The following is a 6325-nucleotide window of genomic DNA, read 5'->3' on the forward strand; positions in this document are numbered from 1 at the left end:
GCATCACCTGGATCAAGAGGCTTGGGATCGCAAATTTTTAAAAAAACCGGGTTAATGAGGGGTGTACATCAAGAAGCAGTTTCGGGGGGAATAGGCTTGGGTAAGGGAGGATATAACTTTTCTATTGTTCAGGGGGCACCAGAGTTATTGGAGCTACAACCCATATCGATAATGACTGACAGGCAAGGGGATTTCTCAGGAGGAGAAGAAAGCGAAACTAAAGAAATGCTGCGCGAGAGAGGGCGGAGGCAGTATTCAGCGACAGAAAGGAGTTGTTGTTTATCTGGATCTGAATGCGCTTCCTCCACTATGTCTCTTATGAGTCCCCAGTAGGAGAAAATCGTGGAGGGAATGGAATCAGGTCCCTCCTCTAGAATACGGCAATTTAGGTCTTTACCGACCTTTTGCCATTTTTCAGGATGAATATCAGGACCAGAAATAATGAACCAGGGACACACTTTGTCAATGAAAACAAAAAAATTAACGAGGTCCTTTTTCTTAACTCTAATTCCTCTTTCCCTGAGTGAGCTCTTTAAATCCTTAAGAAAAAGAGCCTCTTTACTAAGTTTTTGGCCCATTCTGAAAATCAAACGAGAATGAAAAATAAGGGCCCTGACTTACCGTGTCCCGTAGCCGAAATCACGAGCGATGAAATGGCGGGGCACTCTTCAAAATGTCTCTCGGCGTCCCGAGGAGATCTCCAGTGCGGTTAGTCGTCCGGTCAAGACCCGTGCCTCGAGCCCCACATTGGGCGCCACTTGCCCCCGACCTGCGGGGCCAATGTTATGCGGGGTGGTCGAGGAGGGCTGCAACCTGAAAGAACGGGCAGGAAAGAAGAAGGAGACCAAGCAGAGGTTTTGTCAAGGTCTCTTTTAATGTTGGATTTTTTAGCTCTTTTATAATCAACCAGCAGGTAGGGCAATAAGGGGGGAAGAAGGGGGCACAAGGAAGGAGGAAGTAGGGCCACCTGGCTGTAATCTTCTGGAGCATCTTCTCGGAATCTCTCTTGTGACGTCTCCCAGAGCAGCTGTTTGTTCTCGGGGGAGGGGCTGCATGAGAGTGGCTAGTTCTCTTTTGTCCTAGGGCGGTGAGGGGCCATATGAAGGATGTTAGTTCTTCTTTTGCCCTAGGGCGGTCAGGTCATGGTCTCTGACACACTCCCGAGGATGGTCATGCTGGTATTAACTGAGGACCACTCCTGAGGATGCTCATGGTGGTATTGACTGAGGACCACTTCCAAGAACGCTCATGGTGGTATTGACTGAGGACCACTCCCGAGGACGGTCATGCTGGTATTGACTGAGGACCACTCCCAATGATGCTCATGGTGGTATTGACTGAGGACCACTCCCGAGGACGGTCATGGTGGTATTGACTAAGGACCACTCCCGAGGACGGTCAAGGTGGTATTGACTGAGGACCACTCCCGAGGATGGTCATGGTGGTATTGACTGAGGACCACTCCCGAGAACGGTCAAGGTGGTATTGACTGAGTACCACTCCCGAGGACGGTCATGGTGGTATTGACTGAGGACCACTCCAGAGAATGGTCAAGGTGGTATTGACTGAGTACCACTCCCGAGGACGGTCATGGTGGTATTGACTGAGTACCACTCCCGAGGATGGTCATGGTGGTATTGACTGAGGACCACTCCTGAGCACGGTCATGGTGGTACTGTTTCAGCCTATGCAGAATGCCTGGCACTCAGTAATTGAGGAGTGGGGCATGCCAGGCAAGTGTCTCCAGATCTTAAGAGCCACCTGGGAGTTTCTATCCAGAAGCAATGTCCATTTCAGAAGTTAGGCAGGAGCCATGGTGTGAAGGGCAAATTGAAGATGGGGAAGAGGCCACTTCAGCAGACCAAAAGACATGAAGAGTCTGACTGTTATGTGGAACAGGCTGGAGAGACAAGGAGAATTTTTCAAGAAACTCGTTGGGAGAGAGAGATGATAGATAGATACCTAGATACCTAGATATATAGATGATAGATAGAAAGATAATAGATAGACATGAAAGCAGAAGAGGTAGTAGTTGGGAGTAAAAGGGATTCATCGGAGTGGGCGAGAACAGGAGAGGACAATGGGGGTAAATATGATTAAAGTACATCATATATATATTTATTAAATCATTAAATAATAAGCTTTGAAAAGGAGAAATTTGAAAAGGGGCTGTTGAGATTGCTCAGTGATTAAAGGTGCTTTCTTGCTAAGCTTGCCTGCCCAGGTTTGATTCTCTATTACTCATGTAAAGCCAAAATGGCACATTTGTCTGGATTTTGTGTACAGTTGCAAGAGACCCTGGTGTGTTCATTCTCTCTCTCAAATAAATAAACTAAAAACAAATATATTTTTTAAAAGGAGAAATGGATGATTTGGCACCTGACTTGGGGCATGGGTAGAGGATTCAAACAGGAGCATGAACCTTGGCACAGCTGGTTCCTGGGAAGAGATGATCTTACAGTTAGAACACACTTGAGGACAGTGACGTGTGAGGTCACTGCAGGATACCTGGGAGGAGGTCAGCAAGAAGGAGGTCACCAGACCAGTTTGAGGTCCTCAAAGAAGGAAGCTTCTGAGGAGTTGCTCAAAGATGTGAGGGTTGAAATCATGGGGTAGAGGAGGTCTCTGGGGAACAGAGCAGAGGAAAGCAAAGTAGAGGCCACCAGGATGGAGGGAGGAGAGGAGCCCAGAAAGGCATGGTGGAGAATTAACATAAGGCAGGTGGTGCTTTTACAGGTCCCCTAGGGCTTACAAAAGGGCCAAGTACAGCGGTGCACGGTTGTTAGCCTAGTATTCCAGAAGCGGAGCAAGGAATGACCAAGGGTTCAAGCCAACCTGGGCTACGTAACAAAAGCAGCCACAGAGCAGGATGCAGTGAGGGGCCACCGAGAATCCCCGAGGAGCTCTTGACAGCAGGAAGAGAAGGAGGGAGCAGAGGCGCAAGCTCACAAGTAGGGGGAGGGCAGCTTGGCCAAAGGCAGATTTGTACCCACACAGCCAGGGTGTAAGAGGAGAAAGGTGAGGACAGGGCATGTCAGCCAGCTTCACATCACTATAACACCCAAGGCCATCAGCTTCCAAAGGGGAAAGGTTTATTCTGTCTCACAGTTTTATCAGTTCCAGTCCATGGTCTTGTGTCTTTGGGGGTGTGTGGTGAGGCAGCACATCATGGTAGAATTGAATGGAAGACAAAACTGCTCAACTCACTGCCAGGAAGCAAGAGGAAATGGGAATGAGAAGACGAGGGTCCCTCAACCACTAGATCCCATCTCTTTCCACTTTGCAATTGTTCTACCCTGACGATCATGCCTGTGTCACATGGGCTTTTGTAGGACACTCAAGATCCAAACTATAGCAGGCTGCAAGGTCACAAATAGGGAAGTTAAAAGACTTTGTCATCTGATCAGACAATTGTGTGGACAGTCATTTCCTAACAATAGTTGAGGAAGAAAAAATTAAATGGACTAACAAAGAAAGCTTGGGCTTCAAACATTGCCTTGGTGTGTGTGACCATGTGTGGAATAGCAGTGAGGACCCAGCTGAGCTATGAGAGAGCTATTCATAAAAAGGGAACATTGGCCCGGTGCAGTAGCGCACGCCTTTAATCGCAGCACTCTGGAGGCAGAGGTAGGAGGATCGCTGTGAGTTCAGGTCAGCCTTGGCTAGACAGAGATCCTATCTTGAACCTCCCTTCCCACCCCCACCCTAAAAAAGGGATTTTGCTGAGTAATGCAGGTACTAAACCAGCCACTTACGCCTCATCATATGCTGAGCATTGGAGGGAATTCCAGGACAGGTTCTTTTACAATTAGTCATCCAATTACAGAAAATACAACAAGCATTATGTTCACTGTTAAGTCAGGAGAAGGAAAAAAGCACCTGACAATTTAATATTTGCCTGATGTAAAAAAAAAAATCATTTCTAATAAATACAGTTCCATGTTCCAATAATTTCCAGGTCTACAGCATGGGGATGTGATTTGTGATTTACAAAGAAAGAATTCTTGGAGGGCTGGGAAGGGGGCATCTGTGTTCTCTGTGAATCAGACAGGGAGTGCGAGAGAAATGTCATTTCCACATAGCTTCTTTTTTTAAAACAAATATTTTATTTATTTATTTATGTGACAGTGAAAGAGGAAGGGGAACAGAGAGAGCAAATAGGTCACCAGGGCCTCTAGCCACTGCAAATGAACTCCAGATGCATGCGCCACTTTGAGTGTCTGGCTTACATGGGTCCTGGGGAATCAAACCTGGGTTCTATGGCTTTGCAGACAAGCACTTTAACCACTAAGCCATCCCTCCAGCCCCACACAGCTTCTCTTACAGATGTAGGGGATGGCTAGTGAAGAAAATCATGGATCTTCATGTATGACTAACGTGACTAAAGGAGCAAACTGCTATGACCTGTCTCCAGAATTCCCGAGGGCGGCTATAAAGCAGTATATCATTATGCATTCATTCATGTGCAGAGATAAACTTTACCTGAATCTCTGCAGTCGGGGTCCAGGCACAAGTCCTGGGGAATGAGCCGGGGGTAAGTTAGTGGGGTTGTGTACGCTGGATTTCAGACTCAGACAAGCCTCCTCCACTCTGCAGTCAAGAGGCCAAGAGAGCCAAGGAAGGGGTTAGACCCAGGGAAGAAAGAACAAGGGAGCAAGAGATGGTTCCCGCAGGCAGGTAGAGGAAACCTAGTGGCAGCTCTTGCCTTGACTGCCTGGTGGCTGCCAGGACACGAGTCTATATCGGTGCCACTGAGCTTGCGGGGGTAAGCTGTGTGTGCAGACCCTTGAGCTCAGGACGAAGTCCTTTTGCCAGTAGTCCAGTGTTGTAATATCCCAGTGACAGATCACTTTTTCTTCAGTGCTCAGCAACTACTGACATCCCCCCTCCGCCCCCACCAAGTGCTGCGTCATCCTCAGGTGCTGCCGTTGCATGACTGGCCCACGCCTTCCCTCGCCCGTCTGGAAGGTCCCGGGAACAGGAACATCTGGTATCCCAAGGATGGTGAAAGATTTCGATTGTCAACCCACATCCAATATGATTAAAGAGTACAGTGAACATGGCAAAAGCTATAAATATGGATAATAGAATAATCACTGAAAAGCAGCTAGTCAGCAGAGGTAGCCTGTAATTATGGAATGATCCTGTCCGGTGTGCCTCAAAGCATGACTAAGGGCCTTTATGCAAAGTGACAGGTCAAATAATTTGCATCCAACTCATTTCTGAGACACTTAAACTCAGGAAATGATGATAAGCCTTCCTTCAAGTTTGCTAAGTCAAGAGAAATTCTTTCCTCTTCACTGTCTGTCGGACTGTCTATGGTGTGTGACGTTTTCTACCAACTGGCAGTTCCAAGAAAGACTGGGTACACTATTGCATCGAGGCCTTTGGCAAATCCATCAGAGTATTAAGTGCCTGAGAAAGTTTTCCTTGACCTGACAATATGAGAAAGAAACAGAAAAATTCAGGGATGAGAAATACCTGATCTTAAGGACTGAAGAGTTTACCATAATGATGTTGTCACTTCTGCTGCAAAGTTGACAATAATCCTTGTTCTCCATAGATTCTGATAGATTTTTTTTTCATGTGTGTGTATGCGTGTGCATGTACACACTTGGGGGTGAGTGTTGTGTGTGCATGTGTGTATGAAAGCCAAAGGGAATCATTTCTCAGGTGCCCTTCACTTTAAAAAAAATATTTATTTATTTAGTTAGTTAATAGAGTCAGAGAGAAAGAGAGAGAGAGAGAGAATGGGCACGCCAGGGCCTCCAGCCACTATAAACAAAACTCCGGACGCATGCTCCACCTTGTGCATCTGGCTTATGTGGGCCCTGGGGAATCGAACCAAGGTCCTTTGGCTTTGTAGGCAAATACCTTAACGCTGTCTCTCCAGCCTGATCCACCTTTTTTTTTGAGACAGTCTCTCACTGGTCTGAAATTTGGCCATTAGGCTAGACCAACTGGCCAGGCACTGGGATTACAAATGCTTACCACTACAGCCTTTTTAAAAAGGTATATTTATTTTTATTTATTTATCTGAGGGTGGCAGACAGACAGAGAGAGAGAAAATGGGCGCAGTAGGGATTCCAGCCACTGCAAACAAACTCCAGATGCACGTGCCACCTTGTGCATCTGGTTTATGTGGGTCCTTAGGCTTCACAGGCAAGCGCTTAACTACAAAGCCATCTCTCCAGTGCTATTACAGCTTTTTTTTTTTTTTTAATGTGGATTTTAGTAATTGAACTCAGGCTCTCATGGCACACACCTTACCAACTGAGCCATCTCCACAGCTCCTGCCATGTGCATTTTCAAATGGACAGGTTAA

This window comes from Jaculus jaculus, chromosome 3 (assembly GCF_020740685.1).
Source record: "Jaculus jaculus isolate mJacJac1 chromosome 3, mJacJac1.mat.Y.cur, whole genome shotgun sequence".
Classification (NCBI taxonomy): domain Eukaryota; kingdom Metazoa; phylum Chordata; class Mammalia; order Rodentia; family Dipodidae; genus Jaculus; species Jaculus jaculus.